We start from the raw sequence: 20,253 nt of genomic DNA on the forward strand, positions 1-20,253 counted from the left end.
TTTCCACTGTTTCCCCATCTATTTCCCACGAAGTGATGGGACCGGATGCCATGATCTTCGTTTTCTGAATGTTGAGCTTTAAGCCAACTTTTTCACTCTCCTCTTTCACTTTCATCAAGAGGCTTTTGAGTTCCTCTTCACTTTCTGCCATAAGGATGGTGTCACCTGCATATCTGAAGTTACTGATATTTCTCCAGGCAATCTTGATTCCAGCTTGTGCTTCTTCCAGTCCAGCGTTTCTCATGATGTACTCTGCATATAAGTTAAATAAGCAGGGTGACAATATACAGCCTTGACATACTTCTTTTCCTGTTTGGAACCAGTCTATTGTTCCATGTCAGTGTACCACTAAGAAAATCATCAAACCACAAGGGAAGAAATTTTTAAAAAGAAGAAAACAAAGAACTTCAAAAACAGTGGGATATCAAGTAATAAAATTGCAATAGGACATACCTATCACTAATTATTTTAAATATTGATGGATTAAACACTCCACCCTAAGACATAGGGTGGCCGATCAGATTAAAAAAAAAAAAAAATCAAGACCCACCTATATGCTACTTGCAGGATACATACACAGAAAATCAGAGGATGGAAACAAATACTTTATGCAAATGGAAGTGACAGAAAGCTAGGGTAACAATACTCATATCAGACAATAAATACTTTAAAAAATGCTTAGAACAAAAAAGGACATCCTATAATGATAAAGGGATTAATACAAGACAAGGACATTACACTCATTATCATATATGCACCTAATACAGGAGCACATAAACATGTAAAGCAAATATTAACAGACATAAAGGAAGAAAGTGACAATAATACAGTAATAGTAGGATATTTTAACACCTCAATCACATCAATGAGCAGATCATCTAAATGGAAAATCAATAAGGAAGTAGTGGTCCTAAATAACAAGATAAATAGAACTTTAGTCCGGCTCATCAAGAAGTAAAGAGAAAGGATACAAATAAAGTAAGAAATGACAGAGGTGAAATAACAACCAATAATGCAGAGATACAAAAAGTCATAAGAGGATACTATAAAGTTATTTGCCAACAGATTAGTCAGTTTAGAAAATGGACACACTTCTAGAAACATACAACCAGCCAAGCTGAATCAGAAAGAAATAGATAACCTAAACAGACTAATCACTAATTGTGAAAATCTATTTGCAAAAAAAACAAGAAGTAAAATAAAAAAAAATCCTCTCATTAAATGAAAGCTAGGACTGAATGGCTTCACAGGGGAATTCTATCAAACATATAAAGATCTAATGACTATACTTCTCAAACTCTTCCAAGACATTAAAGAGAAAAGTACCCTCTCAAATTCATTCTACAAGTCAGTCGTTACCCTATTACCCAAACAAAAAACAAACAAAAAAAAAAACATTCCAAAATTAAAATTATATATCAATATCTCTGATGAATACAGATGCAAAAATTATTAACACAATACAAGCTAATCAAATTCAACAATATGTAATAAGAGTCATACACCATATCATGCTGGATTTATGCAGAGATCCAAGAATGGTTTAATATTTTCAAGTCAATCAATGTGATATCCTCCATTAACAAAAGAAAGGACAATATAACATAGTCATCTCAATGGATGGAAGAAAAACTTTTGACAGAATCCAACATTCATTCATGTTAAAAACTCTCATCAAAGTTGATATGTGCTCAGTTTTTCTGATTCTTTGCAACCCTATGGTCTATAGTCTTCCACGTTCCTCTGTCCATATTTTTCAGGCAATAATACTGGAGTGGGATGCCATTTCCTCCTCCAAATCTTCCTGACCCAAGGATCAAACCTACATGTCCTGCAGCTCCTGCATTAGCAAGCATATTCTTTACCTGCTGAGCCATCAGGAAAGCCCCCAAGTTGGTATAGAGGGACAATATCTCAACATAATAAAGACCATTTATGACAATCTTCCCTGGTGGCTCAGATGGTAAAGCATCTGCCTACAATGCAGGAGACATGGGTTCAATCCCTGGGTTGGGAAGATCCTCTGGAGAAAGAAATTGCAACCCACTCCAGTACTCTTGCCTGGAAAATCCCATGGATGGAGGAGTGTGGTAGGCTACAGCCCATGGGGTTGCAAAGAGTCAGACATGACTGAGTGACTTCATTTTCACTTTCATGACAAATCTACAGCTAACATCATACTGAAAGATTAAAAATTGAAACCCTTTTCTCTGAAATCAGAAACAAGACAAAGTTGCTCATTTTCACCAGTTTTATTTAGCATTTTTGGCTTTGAATGTCTGAGCTATAACAATCAGAAGAAGAAACAAAGACATCCAAATTGGAAGTGAGAAGTAAAACTGATTCTATTTGTAGATGTCATGATGCTATATATAGAAAATTCTAGAGCCTCTGCCAAAAAGCTGTAAGAACTAATAAATGAAGAAAGCTAAAACAATAATTTGTGAAGATACATGCACTCCTATGTTCACAGCAGCAATATTTGCAGCAGCCAAGATATGGAAGCAACCTAAGTGTCCATCAACATACGAATGGATAAAGGTGATGTGATATACACACAATAGAATAGTAATCTGCCATGAAAAGAATGAAATTCTATCATTTTCAATGACATGGATGGACTTGGAAGGTAGTATGCACAGAGAAATAAGTCTGACAAAGACAACAACTTCACAGTGTCACATATGTAGAGTCTAAAAAATAAAACAAATGAATATATATAAGAAAATGGAAATAGTCTCACAGAAAGTAAACTGGTGCTTACCAGTGAGAAGAAAAATGGGGAGAGGGACTCAATAGGGATAAGGAATTAAGAGATACAAGCAACTATATAAAATAAATAAAATAAACTATATAACTAAATAAAATAAATAACAAAAATATATGGTACAGCACAAAAAAATGCATCCATTATTTTGTAAAAATTTTAAATGGAGTATAGACTATAAAAGTATTGAATCACTATGTTGTACACCTGAAATTAATATAGTACTGTAGAACAACTATACTTCAATTAAAAAGAAGGTGAATAAAGAAGTGATCATGCTCTCTAGTAATTCCATTTTATATACACACTCACTCACAGACACACACACTGGCACACACACACACATGCACACTACCCAATAGAAATGCTATAGAAAAGTATAGAACCAACAGAGGATTGAGTTAAGGTATTAAGGGAAGTCCGGGATATCTTCATAGGTGACATAATGATTAGTCTGGATTTTATAGGATGAATGAGTATGTGGAACTTAGAAAAAAAGCCTTTTTCTTAAACCAAATGTGCCAGGAGGGAAATTTGTCTACAATTATGAAAGAAAACAAGTTATTCCATGATCTGTAACTAGTTGGTCACTATAGAGTATAAAAATGTGTTGATGTAGAACTTCCTAACAGGTAACAACTGAAGTCAGAGTATAAATGTTTTTGCATGAAAAAGTAGTATTTACTTTAGGAAATCTGTCTGTGTACATTTGTATATATATCAACTTCGTCTAAAATAGTTAATATAATGCCTATTATATCAAGAAGGAGCTGTTGTTGTGCAATCGCTAAGTCAGCTCTGACTCTTTGTGACCTCATGGAACTGCTGCACACTAGGCTTCCTGTACTTCACTATCTCCCTCAGTTTTCTCAAATTAATTTCCATTGAGTCAGTGATGCAATCCAACCATCTCATCCTCTGAAGTACCCTTCTCTTCTTGCCCTCAATCTTTCCTAGCATCTGGACATAATTTTTTTTTAATAATGACCTCACTGTAAGCTATATAGGAAAAGCTACTGCTTTGACGCCACAAAGAAAAGATAAATAATAAATTCAATTTGATATTGGAGTCTTTAATCTTATATTTATAGTTGTATATTTCAAGCATTTATAATTGAGTCTTACAAATATGACACATTTTTTTATTAATGTATTTATTTTAATTGGAGGGTAATTACTTTACAATATTGTGGTGGCTTTTGCCACACAGTGACATGAATCAGCCATGGGTGTACATGTGGCCCCTTTTCCCAAAACCCCCACCTACCTCCCTCCCCATCCCATCCTTCTGGGTTGTCCCAGTGCACTGGTTTTGAGTCCCCTATTTCATGCATCGAACTTGGACTGGTCATCTATTTCACATATGGTAATATACATAGTAATACATGGTATTATCTCAAATCATCCCACCCTCACCTTCTCCCACAGAGTCCAAAAGACTGTTGTTGTTGTTTTTTTAATCTGTCTTGATGACTGTAGCTTTGTAGTATAGTCTGAAATCAGAAAGAGTGATTCCTCCAGCACCATTCTGCTTCTCAAGATTGCTTTGGCTGTTTGAGGTTTTTGTGTTTCCATACAAATTGTGAAATTATTTGTTCAAGTTGTGTGAAAAATATCAGTGGTAGCTTGATAGGGATTGCACTGAATCTACAGATCGCTTTGGGTAGTATACTCATTTTCACTATATTGATTCTTCCGATCCATGAACATGGTATATTTCTCCATCTATTTGTGTCATCTTTGATTTCCTTCACCACTGTTGTATAGTTTTCTATATACAGGTGTTTTGTTCCATTAGGTAAATTTATTCCTATGTATCTTATTCTTTTCATTGTAATGGTGAATGAGATTGATTCCTTAATTTCTCTTTCTGTTTTCTAATTGTTAGTGTATAGGAATTCAAGGGATTGTGTATGCGTGTGTGTGTTAATTTTATACCCTGAAACTTTTACTATATTCATTGATTAGCTATAGTAATTTTCTGGTGGTGTCTTTAGGGTTTCCTACGTAGAGTATCATGTCATCTGCAAACAAGGAGAGTTCTACTTCTTGTTTTCCAATCCGTTTTGCTTTTAATTCTTTTTCTTCTCTGATTGCTGTGGATAACATTTCCAAAACTATATTGAAAAGTAGGGGTGAGAGTGGTCACCCTTGTCTTGTTCCTGACTTTAGGGGAAATTCTTTCAATTTTTTTGCCATTTAGGATAGTGTTTGCTGTGGGTTTATCATATATGGTTTTTATTATGTTGAGATATGTTCCTTCTCTGCCTGCTTTATGGAAAGTTTTTTTTTTTTATCATAAATGGGTGTTGTATTTTGTCAAAGGCTTTCTCTGCACCTGTTGAGATAATCATATGGTTTTTATCCTTCAATTTGTTAATATGGTGTATCACATTGATTGATTTGTAAATATTGAAGATTCCTTGCATCCCTGGGATAAAGCCCACTTGGTCATGATGTATGATCTTTTCAATATGCTGTTGGATTCTGTTTGCTAGAATTTTGTTCAGTATTTTTGCATCTATGTTCATCAGTGATATTGGCCTGTAGTTTTCTTTTATGTGGCATCTTTGTCTGGTGTTGGTATTCAGGTGATCTTGGCCTCATAGAAAGAGTTTGGGAGTTTACCTTCCTCTGCAATTTCCCGGAAGACTTTGACTAAGATAAGTGTTAACTCTTCTCTAAAGTTTTGGTAGAATTCACCAGTGAAGCCATGTGGTCTTGGACTTTTGTTTGTTGGAAGATTTTTTATTACAGCTTCAGTTTCTGTGCTTGTGGTGTGTCTAAGGTTTTCTATTTCTTCCTCATTCAGTTTTGGAAGGTTGTATGTTTCTAAGAATTTGTCCATTTCTACCAGGTTGTCTATTTTATTGACATATAGTTGCTTATAGTAGTCTCTTATGATCTTTTGTATATCTATGTTGTCTGTTGTGATTTCTCTATTTTCATTTCTAATTTTGTTGATTTGATTTTTCTCCCTTTTTTTTTTCTTGAGGAGTCTGGCTAATGGTTTGTCTATTTTATTTATCTTCTGAAATAATCAGCTTTTAGTTTTGTTAATTTTTGCTATAGTCTCTTTTGTTTATTTTTCATTTATCTGCTCTAATTTTTATGATTTCTTTCCTTTTACTAACCCTGGAGTTCTTCATTTCTTCTTTTTCTCTTTGCTATAGGTGTAAAATTAGACTATTTGTTTGATGTTTCTCTTGTTTCTTGAGATAAGCTTGTAATGCTCTGAACTTTCTCTTTAACACTGATTTTACCGAATCACATAGGTTTAAGTTTGTTGTGTTTTATTTTCATTTGTCTCTATCAATATTTGTATTTTCTTTTTGATTTCTTCCATGATCTTTTGGTTATTCACAAGTGTGTAGTTTAGCCTCCATGTTTGTATTTTTAATACTTTCTTTTATTCTGTAGTTGACATCTAATCTTACAGCAATTTGATCAGAAAAGATACTTGAAATATCAATTTTTTTTTTTAATTTACCAAGGCCAGATTTGTGACCCAGGATCAGCTCTATCCTGGAGAATGTTCCGTGTGCATTTGAAAAAAAGGTGGAAATCCTTGTTTTGGGATGATATGTCCTATAGATGTCTGTTAGGTCTAAATGGTACATTGTATCACTTAAAATTTGTGTTTCCTTCCTAATTTTCTGTTTGGTCGATCTATCCATAGGTGTGAGTGAGGTATTAAAGTCTCCTACTATTATTGTGTTACTCTTAATTTCCCCTTTCGTACTTGTTAGCATTTGCCTTACATATTGAGCGGATCCTATGTTGGGTGCACATATATTTATAGTTGTTATATCTTCTTCATGGATTGATCCTTTGATCATTATGTAGCATCCTTCTTTGTCTCTTTTAATGGTCTTTTTTTCAAAGTCTATTTTATCTGTTATGAGTATTGCTACTCCTGCTATCTTTTGGTCTCTGTTTGCATGAAGTGTCTTTTTTCCTGCCCTGCACTTTCAGTCTGTATGTGTCCCTTGGTTTGAGGTGGATCTCTTGAAGACAGCATATACTTTTAAGTTGCTTCACTCATGTCCAAATCTTTGTGTCCTACATATCCTGCCTCATAGATGGCAGGTTCCTCTGTCCCTGGGATTCTCCAGGCAAGAATACTGGAGTGGGTTGCCATTTCCTTCTCCATGAAGACAACATATACAGGGATCATATTTTTATATCCATTCAGCTAGCATTCAACCCATTTACATTTAAGGCACTTATTGATATGTATGGTCCCGTTTCCATTTACTTTACTATTTTGTGTTTGATTTTATAAACCTTTTCTGTGTTTCCTGTCTAAAGATCCTTTCACATTTGTTGAAAAGCTGGTTTGGTGGTGCTGAATTCTCTCAGCTTTTGCTTGTCTGTAAAGCTTTTGATTTCTCCTTCATATCTGAATGAGATCCTTGCTGGATAGAGTAATCTGGGTTGTAGGTTTTGCTCTTCCATCATTCTAAGTATGTCCTCCCATTCCCTTCTGGCTTGAAGAGTTTCTATTGAAAGATCAGCTGTTATCCTTATGGGGATCCCCTTGTGTGTTATTTGTTGCTTTTCCCTTGCTGCTTTTAATATTTGCTCTTTGTGTTTGATATTCATTAGTTTGATTAATATGTTTACTGGGGTGTTTCATCTTGGGTTTATCCTGTTTGGGACTCTCTGAGTTTCTTGGACTTGGGAGGTTATTTCCTTCCCCATTTTAGGGAAGTTTTCAACTATTATCTCCTCAAGTGTTTTCTCATGGCCTTTCTTTTTGTCTTCTTCTTCTGAGACTCCTATGATTTGAATGTTGGGGTGTTTAACTTTGTCCCAGAGGTCTCTGAGGTTGTCCTTATTTCTTTTAATTCTTTTTGTTTATCTTTTTTCCCTCTCTGCTTCCTTTATTTCCACCAGTGTATCTAATACCTCACTTATCCTCTCTTCTGCTTCAGTTATTCTATTGTTGGTTCTGTCCAGAGTGCTTTTGATTTCAGTTATTGCATTATTCATTATTGATTGACTCTCCTTTATTTCTTCTAGGTCCTTGTTTCTTATATCTTCTCAATCCTTGCCTCTAATCTATTTATCTGTAGCTTTGTTTTGTTTTCAAGATTTTGGATCATCTTCACTATAATTTTTTTGAATTCTTTTTCAGGTGGATTCCCTATCTCCTCCTCTTTTGTTTGGTTTCATGGGTATTTATCATATTCCTTTACCATCTGAATATTTCTCTGCCTTTCATATTGTTTAGATTGCTGTGTTTGGGGTGCCCATTCTGTGGGCTGCATGTTCATGGTTCTTCTATATTGTGGAGCCTGCTCCCTGTAGGTGGGGTTTGACTAGTGGCTTGTCAAGGTTTCCTGGTTAGAGGAGCTTGTGTCTGTGTTCTGGTGGATGGAGCTGGATCTCTTCTTTCTGGAGTGCAATGAAGTGTCCAGTAGTGAGTTTTGGGGTGTCTATTGGTTTGGCATGGCTTTAGGCAGCCTGTCATTTAATGCTCAATGTTGTGTTCCTGCTTTGTTGGAGAATTAGCACGGTATGTCTTTCACTGGATCCTGTTGGCTCTTGGGTGGAGCTTGGTTTCAGTGTCAGTATGGAGATTTTTGGATGAACTCTTGTCTACTAATTGTCTACTCTTGTCTACTAATTCCAGGGAATTAAGAGTTCTCTGATGTTCTCAAGTTTTGGATTTAAGCCTCCTGCCCCTGGCTTTCAGTCCTTCTCTTACAGTAGCCTCAAGACTTCTCCAAACAGCACAGATGCTAAAACATCTAGGTTAATGATGAAACAGTTCTCCACATCAAGGAACACCCAGAGAGATTCACAAAATTACATAGAGAAGAGAAGAGGGAGGGAGGAGATAGAGGTGACCAGGAGGAGAAGAGGGGAAATCAATAAGGGTGAGAGCAATTTAGGTAGTAATCATTTTCCTAAGTCCTCTCCAAAGACCAGAACACCCAGAGAGATTCACATAAGGAAGAGAAGAGAGAGGAGATAGAGTTGAGCAGAAGGAGAAGAGGGAGAGTCAAAGAGGGAGAGACCAATCTCACTAGTAATGAATTCCCTAAGTGTTCTCCACAGCCTGGAACACCCAGAGAGATTCACAGAGTTAAGTAGAGAATAGAAGGGGAAGGAAAGAGACAGAGGTAACCTGAAGGAGAAAAGGTAGAGACAAAAGTGTAGACAGCAATCAAACCAGTTTAATCACATCCCTAAGTGAAAATGGATGCTGAAGATTAGATTCTTAAAGGTACAAAATTGATAGCAAATACCAAAAAGCAAAGATTGAACATCTAGAATAGAGGTTAGACTTTCAAAAATACAATATAAAAATACAAACCAATATCAATCACAAAAATTAATATATATATATATATGAAGTTTACCTTGAAAATATGATCTTTTTGCAAGTTAATAGTAAGTTATAATAATGAAATTTAAAGGAATAATAAAAGAAATGTTAATAGTAAAAAATAAACCTAGGAATTTCTCTGGAGCTGTTGTGGATAGTGTGTGGTCAGTTCAGCTACAGACAGTTCCTTGTTCCAGCTTGCACTTGTTCTCAAGGTCTATAGGTCCCCTCTAATGCACAGACAATATTGACTGCAGGGTTTTAATCTGTTGCACCTGTCACTTTCAGAGTGGTTCCTTCTTCTTTGTTTATTTAGGCTTCCTCTGTTTGCAAATATCTTCAGTGTCTAATTTCCACCCTGACATAAGAGGGTGAAGGTGGTCACTTATTTAGGTTCACTTATTCAAGTTGTGTTGTGAGGAGGGAAGAACACTGCAAATAAATATTGCTGGTGTGTGTCTGGGATGCTCTCACTTTATGGACCAAACTGGGTTTGCCACAGCCCAAGGCTGTGTGTGCTTCCTGGGTCTACACTGCTTAGGCTCCAGTGTGTTCTTCAAGGACACTGTCCAAAGTGGGCCCTGAGTTTTGTGCACTTCCCAGGTCCAAGGTGCTCAGGTTTTTGGGTACTCTACAAGGGCACAGACTGGTTGGGCATGTGTTTTGTGCCCTTCCTAGGTCCAAGCAGCTCAGATGACCAGGTGCTTAGCGAGTGCAGTGTCCTAGGTGGACCGTGTGTCTTACTCACTTCCTGGGTCTCAGCCACTTGGTTTCTTGGGTATGCTGTGAGAGCACCGTCTCAGGTGTGCCAATGTGTCTCCTCTTGGGAGCTGATTTCAGGCTGAGACACTCCTGGCAGATGTTAACCATTCAGGATCCCAGGAAGACATTGCTAGCAACTTGGAGTCTGCTCACAGTTTGGTGGAAGATGCCATCTCTGGGGCCGCGACTGCAGCAACCCCTTAACTTCCCACTCTGGCTGTCACACACCTGCCTTTCTGCCTCCCCTGGGAGAGGGGCCTATATTGCAGCCTGATAGCTCTCCTTTGGTATTCACTCAATCGTTTGTTCTGTGAGTGCTTCAGGCTTCATTCAGCATTAGAGCCTTGTGCGGCAAATTATTGTGTGTGTGTGTGTGTGTGTGTGTGTGAGACAATCCCTAGGTTTGGGTTGTTATCTCATGTTAGCTCCCTCAGATTGTCTTCAGAGCATTCAGGCCTGGTCCTTACCCTAAGGACTGATGATGCAGCCCACAGCTCCCTGCCCAGCCCCCACTAGCTGGTAGCAGACATGAGCATCTGAGATACTTCTCTGCTGGCAGTTAGGGCATATTCTGTGGGTTTTTTTTTTTTTTTAATTTTTTATATTTTCTCCTGGTTATGTTGCCCTCTGAGATTCCAAATCTCCCCACAGACACGCCTGTGAGATGGTTTCCTACTGTGTGGAGACTTCTCCTCCTTCACGACTCCTTCCACAGGACAAGTCTCTGTCCCTAACATTTTGTCTCTCTTTGTCTTTTGTATTTTGTCCTACCTCCTTTCGAAGAGAATGGGCTTCCTTTCTGGGTGCCTGGTGTTCTCCACCAGTGTTCAGAAATTGTTCTGTGGAAAATGCTCAACATTCAAATGCTATTTTGATGAATATGTGGGGGAGAAATTGTTCTCTCCATCCTATTCCTCCACCATCTTGGGACCACCCCCACCCCCACTCCCCCCAATCTGTATCTTTTCCAAGGACTTGGTTCTTTGCATCAGGAGGCCAAAGTATTGGAGCTTCAGCTTCAGTATCAGCCCTTCCAATGAATATTCAGAGTTGATTTTCTTTAAGAGTGACTGGTTTGGTCTCCCTGTCCAAGGGACTCTCAAGAGTCTTTTCCAACACGACAGTTCAGAAGCATCAATTCTTTGGTGCTCAGCCTTCTATATGGTTCAAGTCTCACAGCTGTATTTGACAACTGGGAATGTCATAGATTTAACTACACAAACCTTTGTTGGCAAGTGATGTCTTTGCTTTTTAATATACTGTCTAGGTTTGCCATAGCTTTTATTCCAAGGAGCAAGTGTCTTTTAATTCCATGGCTGCAGCCACTGCAATAATTTTGGAGCCCAACTAAAACTTTAATATTGAAAGAATCCGGATCTTTTACTGGAACACATAAATCATTAGTTAAGGGCATCTAGATATGCATGTCCTCAGTTTCTTACAAACTATTTTCCATATAATTAAGTTTCTTTTTTTTTAAATGAATATATAATTAACATACAACATTGTGTACGTTTAAAATGTACTAAGTCTTGGTATGATACATCTGTAACCCCTTCTTCATGTCACATAATTATCATCTCTTTTTGTGTTGAGGATAACTGACATCTGATCTCTTAGCAACTTGGCAATTTTGAAATATATAATATACTATTGTTGACTATAATAAATATGTTTCATTAGATCTTTAGAAATTCTTTATATACCAGGTGTAAATTTATACACTTAAAGAACATCTCTTCATTTCTCCCTCTCCTCCATGTTTAGGTAACCACTTCTCTACACTGTTAACAAGCTCATATTTTTCATATTCACATATAAGTGATATCACGCAGTTTTGGCACTCTCTGCCTGGCTTATCTCACTTAGCATTATGCCCTCAGCTTCAACTTGTGTTTTTACAAATGAAAGGATTTCCTTCTTTCTCATGACTAATATTTCATTGTACATATATACCATATCTTTTTTATTTCAGCCATTTCTGGACACTCAGGCTATTTTTATATCTTGGGTACTGTGAATGATGCTGCAATAAAGAAGGATGTGCAGTTATCTGTTTGAGATACTGATTTTTATTTCTTTGAATATATACCCAGTAGTAGTATTGCTTGATCATATTGTAGCTCAATTTATAGTTTTTTTTTTTTTTTTTTAGGAACCACCATACATTTTTCCCCCTAATTGCAGTACTAATTTGTATACATACCAACAGTAGGTAAAAGGGTTCTATTTTCTCCACATCCTTAGCTCTTGTCATTTGGTAAAAGTCATCCTAATAGGTACAAGGTGATATCTCATTGGGTTCTTAATTTCCCTAACAAAGGTCCATCTAGTCAAGGCTATCATTTTTTCACTGGTCATGTATGGATGTGATAGTTGGACTGTGAAGAAAGCTGAGCATCGAATAATTGATGTTTCTGAACTTTGGTGTTGGAGAAGACTCTTGACAATCCCTTGGACTGCAAGGAGATCCAACCAGTCCATGCTAAAGGAGATCAGTGCTGGGTGTCCATTGGAAGGAATGATGCTGAGGCTGAAACTCCAATACTTTGGCCAGCTCATGCAACGAATTGACTCATTGGAAAAGACTCTGATGCTGGGAGGGATTGGGGGCAGAAGGAGAAAGGGACGACAGAGGATGAGATGGCTGGATGGCATCACTGACTTGATGGACATGAGTTTGGGTGAACTCTGGGAGTTGGTGATGGACAGCGGAGCCCTGGTGTGCTGTGATTCATGGGGTCGCAAAGAGTCGGACACGGCTGAGCAACTGAACTGAACTGAATGAATAATGATGTTCGTGTGTGTGTGTGTGTGTGTATGTGTGCACGTGCATGTGTTTATAGGCTATTTGTATGTTTTCTTTCAAAAAAATAAATCTGTTCAGATCCTTTGCCTCCTTTTAATTTGGAGTATTTGCTTTTTATTTTGAGTTGTATGTATTCTTTATACATTTTATAGTTAATTCCTTAACAGATGTGTGTTTTGTGCATATGTTCTTCTCATTCTGTAGGTGCCTTTTCAATTTATTGACTACTTCCTTTACTGTGCATAATCTTCTTATGTAAGATAGTCCTATCTGTTTATTTAGTTCTAAGTTGCCTGTGCTTTGGGTAGCTTATTCAAGAAATTATTTAGTTGGACTAGCTTAGTGTTTCTTAAAGGAAAAACTTAAGGAACAAATTCAGATCTTGAGGAGAAATGAAAGCCACCAGAATATAATCATGCTATCACACTCTATTTTTCACCAGTCATAACTCCTTTCTCGCCTCTTAGTCATGTTGTCACTAAACAGAGATATTAAAATTGCTTTTTAAAATTTTTTAAGAATGACAGCATGTATAAAGAGTGATGCATATGTATTTAATGAAATATTTGATACCAAGTGGACACATGAATGTCCTTAAAATATATCAGTCAAAAAGTTACAAAATATGCTATAGGTTGTATACATTTTGAGTTTGCAGGAAAGCAGTAGAATGTAGTAAAATGTATGGACAAGTAGAAAAGCATTTAACTCTCTCAGTATTTAATTTAGAAATATCTGCATCATTATGAAACTTAAGTGAGATTTAAAATAAAATACTACTAGTTTGAATTTCACTTACTCCTTTCTAGCTGTGTATTCCTTTTCCTCTCTTAAACTAATAACAATAAATCCTACAGTTTATTGCAAGATTTAACTTAGATTAGTTTATAGGACATTGTGATATTTAAATGTATAAACAGCATCTTGCTTTTATTTCCCCCCATTCCTAGTAAATTCTGGCACATGGCAGAAATTTAGTACAAATTTTTGAATCAGTGAATGAGGGTATGTTATTATCCTGCTGCTATTGTGTCATTATTAGTATATATTATGAATCTCAAAAGAAAAAAAAGAGCTTAAAAGAAGAAAAAGGAAACTGATAGATGACAAAAGTCCTCAGTTTTCACAGAAATATTAAGAAAACTAAATCTCAAGAAATTTAACATTGGGGATGGTCCCAAGATGGTGGAGGAATAGAATGGGGAGCCCAGTTTCACCCCCACAAATTCATCTAAAGGTCATTTGGATACTGAGCAACTTTCACAAAACAACTTCTGAACCCTGGCAAAGGACACCTGGACTACACAAAGGCAGCCCATTCTCTTTGAAAGGAGGTAGGATAGAATATAAAACACAAAAAGAGACAAAAGAGGTAGGGAGGGAGACCTGTCCTGGGGAGAGAGTCGTGAAGGAAGAGAAATTTCCAAACTATAGGAAACCTTCTCACAGGCGTGTCTGTGGGGAGTTTTGGAATCTCAGATAGCAACATAACCCAGAGAAAAACACACAGAATAGGGGCCTAACCACCTCTGCCAGCCAAGAAATAGCCCAGAAGCTCGCATCTGCCACCAGCGAGTGGGGGATGGGCAGGGAGGTGAGGGTGGCATCAACAGTCCTTAAGGTAAGGACCGGGCCTGAATGCCCTGAATGCCCAATCTGAGGGAGCTAACATGAGATAGCAATACAAACTTTGGGATTGCTGAGGAAAAAAAAAAAAAAGAGAGAGAGAACTTTCCTGCACAAGGCTCTAATGCCACAGCCTGGCCCACTCACAGAACAAAGTATTGAGTGAATACCAAAGGAGAGCTAGCCAGATGCATACCGGGCCCTCCCCACTGCTGGAGGCAGAGAGGCAGGCTTGCGACAGCCAGAGCCTGAAGGCAATGGGCTGCTCCAATCTTGGCCTCAGAGACGGCATTTTCCACCAAACTGTGAGCAGGCTCCCAGTTGCTAACCATGCCTTCCTGGGATCCTAGATGGTTGACATCCACCAGGAGAGTCGCAGTCTGAGAACAGCTGCCAGAAGAGACACATGGCACACCTGAGTTGGTGCTATTTTGGCACACCAGGAAACCGAGCGGCCGGTACTGGGGAGGTGATTAAGACGCACAGCCTGCCTGGGACAGTGTGCTCACAAGCACCTGGTCACCTGAGCTGCTTGGACCTGGGAAGGGCACAAAACTCAGGGCCTGCTTTGGACAGTGACCTGAAGAGAATGCTGGAGCCTGAGCAGTGTAGACCTGGAAAGCACACACCACTGTGAACTGGGGCAAGTGTGGTCCATACACTGAAGGCACTCCCCAAACATGCCAGTCATATTTATTTCCAGTGTTCCTCCCTCCTCACAACACAACTGAACAAGTACACCTAAATAAGGGACTGCCTTCACCCCCTTGTGTCAGCGTGGAAGTTAGACACCAAAGAGACTTGCAAACAGAGGAAGCAAAAATAAACAAAGAAGAGAGAACTGCTCTGGAAGTGACAGATGGAGCAGTCTTGAGGCCACTGTAAGAATAAGACTGAAAGCCAGATGCAGGAGGTTTAACTCCAAAACTTGAGAACATCAGAGAACTCCTGACTATAGGGAACATTAGTAGACAAGAACTCATCCAAAAGCCTCCATGCCTACAATGAAACCAAGAGCCAAAAACTTCCAGAGCAAGACATACCACACTAATTCTCAAGCAAAGGAGGAACACAGCTCTGAGCATTAAAAGACAGGCTGCTTAAAGCCATGCCAAACCCATAGACACCCCAAAACTCCCTACTGAACTCTTATTTACACTCCAGAGAGAAAAGATCCAGCTCCACCCACCAGAACACCTATGCAAGCTCCCCTAACCAGGAAACCTTGACAAGCGACTAGTCAAACCCCACCTATAGGGAGCAGACTCCACAATAAAGAACCATGAACATGCAGCCTACAGAATGGGCACCCCAAACACAGCAATCTAAATAATATGAAAGGCAGAGAAATATTCAGCTGGTAAAGGAATATGATAAATACACATGAAACCAAACAAAAGAGGAGGAAATAGGGAATCCACCTGAAAAAGAATTCAAAAAAAATGATAGTGAAGATGACCCAAAATCTTGAAAACAAAACAGAGTTACAGATAAGCAGATTAGAGGCAAGGATTGAGAAGATATAAGAAATATTTAACCAGGACCTAGAAGAAATAAAGGAGAGTCAATCAATAATGAATAATGCAATAACTGAGATTAAAAGCACTCTGGAGGGAACCAGCTATAGAATAACTGAAGCAGAAGAGAGGATAAGTGAGGTGGAAGTTAGAGTGGTGGAAAGAAATGAAGCAGAGAGGAAAAAAGACAAAAAGAATTTAAAGAAATGATAACTTCTTAAAAGAAGTCTTTCTTAAAAGAAGGTTTTAAAAGTCACTTCTTAAAAGAAATGAGAGACCTCTGGAACAATGTTAAATGCCCCAACATTCAAATCATAGGAGTCTCAGAAGAAGACAAAAAGAAAGGCCATGAGAAAGTACTTGGGAAGGAAATAGCCTCCCAAGTCCAAGAAACTCAGAGTCCCAAACAGGATAAACCCAAAATGAAACACCCCAATAAACATATTAAACTAACAAAGATCAAACGCAAAGAGCAAGTATTAAAACCAACAACAATAACACACAAGGGGATCCCCAAAATGATAACAGCTGACCTTTCAATAGAAACTCTTCAGGCCAGAAGGGAATGGCAGGACATACTTAGAGTGATGAAAGAGCAAAAGCTACAACCCAGATTACTCTATCCAGCAAGGATCTCATTCAGATATGAAGGAGAAATCAAAAGCTTTACAGACAAGCAAAAGCTGAGAGAATTCAGCACCACCAAACCAACTCTTCAACAAATGTGAAAGAATCTTCTCTAGACAGGAAACCCAGAAAAGGTTTATAAAATCAAACAAAAAAATAGTAAAGTAAATGGTAACAGGATCAAAGATATCAATAATTACCTTAAATGTAAATGGGTTGATTGCCCCAACCAAAAGACAAAAACTGGCTGAATGGATACTGGCAGGGAACATTTAACAAGAGGGTTTCTGCATGCTGTTTTCTATTTCTCAAGGATTCTCTGTTCCTTATCAGTTCCTATTCTGAGAACAAGTAGAGCTGCATGCAGTTCTCAGGACTGAGGTCATAGGATGAAACATGCAGTGACTCTTTTCAGTGTCAGCGACTTTGTATGTATTAGCCTATCCATATTGTGGCTATTGATAAAATTTCATTCTGTGTAATAGCTGAGTAATCATCTTACTAAAGATATATAAGCCTGCATTTCTGCTAATTAAGCACCCTTGCTCCATCAGAACTTGGGTCCCCATGTCTTTCTTTCTTTCTCTCTCTCTCTTTCACTTTCTTATCATTGACTCCAGACTGCCAGGTTCCGGTCCATTAAAGGACCACAGCAGGATACAAAAACAGGACCCCTATATGTTTTCTACAAGAGATACACCTGAAACCAAGGGACACATACAGACTGAAAATGAAGGGCTGGAAAAGATATTTTATGTAAATGGAGACCAAAAGATAGCAGGAGTAGCAATACTCATATCAGATAAAATAGTCTTTGAATTAAAGAGATAAAGAAGGACACTACATGATGATCAAAGGAGCAATCCAAGAAGAAGATATAACAATTATAAATATATATACACCCAACATAGAGTCAGCTCAATATGTAAGGCAAATGCTAACAAGTATGAAAAGGGAAATTAAAAGTAACACAATAATAGTGGGAGAATTTAATACCCTACTCACACCTATGGATAGATTGACCAAACAGAAAATTAGGAAGGAAACACAAACTTTAAATGGTACAATGTACCAGTTAGACCTAACTGACATCTATAAGACATTTCACCCCAAAACAATGAATTTCACCTTTTTCTCAAGTGAACACAGAACATTCTCCAGGATAGAGCTGATCCTGGGTCATAAATCTAGCTTTGGTAAATTAAAAAAAAAAAAATAAAAGAAGTTATTTCAAGCATCTTTTCTGATCATAATGCAATAAAATTAGATGTCAACTACAGGAAAAACAAATATTAAAAATACAAATGTATAGAGGCTATATAACATGCTTCTGAATAACCAACAAATCATGGAAGAAATCATAAAGGAAATCAAAATATGCCCAGAGACCTTTGAAAATAACACAACGACCCTAAATCTATGGGATGCAGTAAAAGCAGTGCTAAGGTAAAGTTCATAGCATTACAAGCTTACCTCAAGAAACAAGAGAAACATCAAATAAATAGCCTAACTTTATGCCTATAGCAACTTAAAAAAGAAGAAATGAAGAACTCTAGGGTTAGTAAAAAGAGGTAAATCATAAAAATTATAGCAGATAAATGAAAAATAAAGGAGACTATAGCAAAAATTAACAAAACTAAAAGCTGATTATTTCAGAAGATAAATAAAATAGACAAACCATTAGCCAGATGCCTCAAGAAAAAAAGGGAGAAGAATCAAATTGACAAAATTAGAAACGAAAATAGAGAAATCATGACAACACAGAAATAGAAAGGATCATAAGACTACTATAAGCAACTGTATGCCAATAAAATAGAAAACCTGGTAGAAATGGACAAATTCCTAGTAAAGTATAACCCTCAAAAACTGAATCAGGAAGAAATAGAAAATCTTAGCAGACACACCACAAACACAGAAACTAAAACTGTAATCAAAAATCCTCCAACAAGCAAAATATGTTTTCACAGGTGAATTCTACAAAAAAATTTAGAGAAGAGCAAACACTTATCTTAGTCAAAGTCTTCCAGAAAATTGCAGAGGAAGGTAAACTCCCAAACTCTTTCTATGAGGCCAACATCACCCTAATATAAAAACCAGACAAAGATTCCACATAAAAGAAAACTACAGGCCAATATCACTGATGGATATAGATGCAAACATCCTGAACAAAATTCTAGCAAACAGAATCCAACAGCATATTGAAAAGATCATACATCATGAACAAGTGGGCTTTATCCTAGGGATTCAAAGATTCTTCAATATTCACAAATCAATCAATGTGATACACCATATTAACAGATTGAAGGATAAAAACTGTATGATTATCTCAACAGGTGCAGAGAAAGCTTTTGATAAAATACATCACCCATTTATGATAAAAACTATCCATAAAGCAGGCAGAGAATGAACATACCTCAACATAATAAAAAACCATATATGATGACCCACAACAAGCACTATCCTAAATGACAAAAAAATGCGACCCAAAAGTCTACAAATAATAAATGCTGGAGAGGGTGTGGAGAAAAGGGAACCCTCTTACACTGTTGGTGGGAATGCAAACTAGTACAGCCACTATGGAGAACAGTGTGGAGATTCCTTAAAAAACTGGAAATAGAACTGCCTTATGATCCAGCAATCCCACGGCTGGGCATACACAGTGAGGAAACCAGAAGGGAAAGAGACACGTGTACCCCAATGTTCATCGCAGCACTGTTTATAATAGCCAGGACATGGAAGCAACCTAGATGTCCATCAGCAGATGAATGGATAAGAAAGCTGTGGTACATATACACAATGGAGTATTACTCAGCCATTAAAAAGAATACATTTGAATCAGTTCTAATGAGGTGGATGAAACTGGAGCCTATTATACAGAGTGAAGTAAGCCAGAAGGAAAAACATAAATACAGTATACTAACGCATATATATGGAATTTAGAAAGATGGTAACAATAACCCGGTGTATGAGACAGCAAAAGAGACACTGATGTATAGAACAGTCTTATGGACTCTGTGGGAGAGGGAGAGGGTGGGAAGATTTGGGAGAATGGCATTGAAACATGTAAAATATCATGTAAGAAACGAGTTGCCAGTCCAGGTTCGATGCACGATACTGGATGCTTGGGGCTAGTGCACTGGGACGACCCAGAGGGATGGTATGGGGAGGGAGGAGAGAGGAGGGTTCAGGATGGAGAACACATGTATACCTGTGGCGGATTCATTTTGATATTTGGCAAAACTAATACAATTATGTAAAGTTTAAAAATAAAATAAAATTAAAAAAAAAGAAAAAAAAAAAAGAATTTTCCCTAAAGTCAGGAACAAGACAAGGGTTTCCACTCTCAACACTACTATTCAACATAGTTTTGGAATTTTTATCCCAGCAATCAGAGAAGAAAAAGAATGAAAAGAAATCCAGATTGGAAAAGAAGAAGTAAAACTCTCACTGTTTGCAGATGACAGGATACCCTACATAGAAAACCCTAAAGACACCACCAGAAAATTATTATAGCTAATCAATGAATATAGTAAAGTTTAAGGATATAAAATTAATACACAGAAATCCCTTGAATTTCTATACACTAACAATGAGAAAATGGAAAGAGAAATTAAGGAAACAATTCCATTCACCACTGTGAAAAAAAAGAATAAAATACTTAAGTGTATATCTACCTAAAGAAACAAAAGATCTATATAAAGAAAATTTAAGAAAAAAAAACACTGATGAAAGAAATCAAAGATGACACAATTAGATGAAGAAGTATACCGTGTTTGTGGATGGGAAAAATCAATATAGTGAAAATGAG

Source organism: Bos javanicus, chromosome 12, assembly GCF_032452875.1.
Source record: "Bos javanicus breed banteng chromosome 12, ARS-OSU_banteng_1.0, whole genome shotgun sequence".
NCBI classification, from domain to species: domain Eukaryota; kingdom Metazoa; phylum Chordata; class Mammalia; order Artiodactyla; family Bovidae; genus Bos; species Bos javanicus.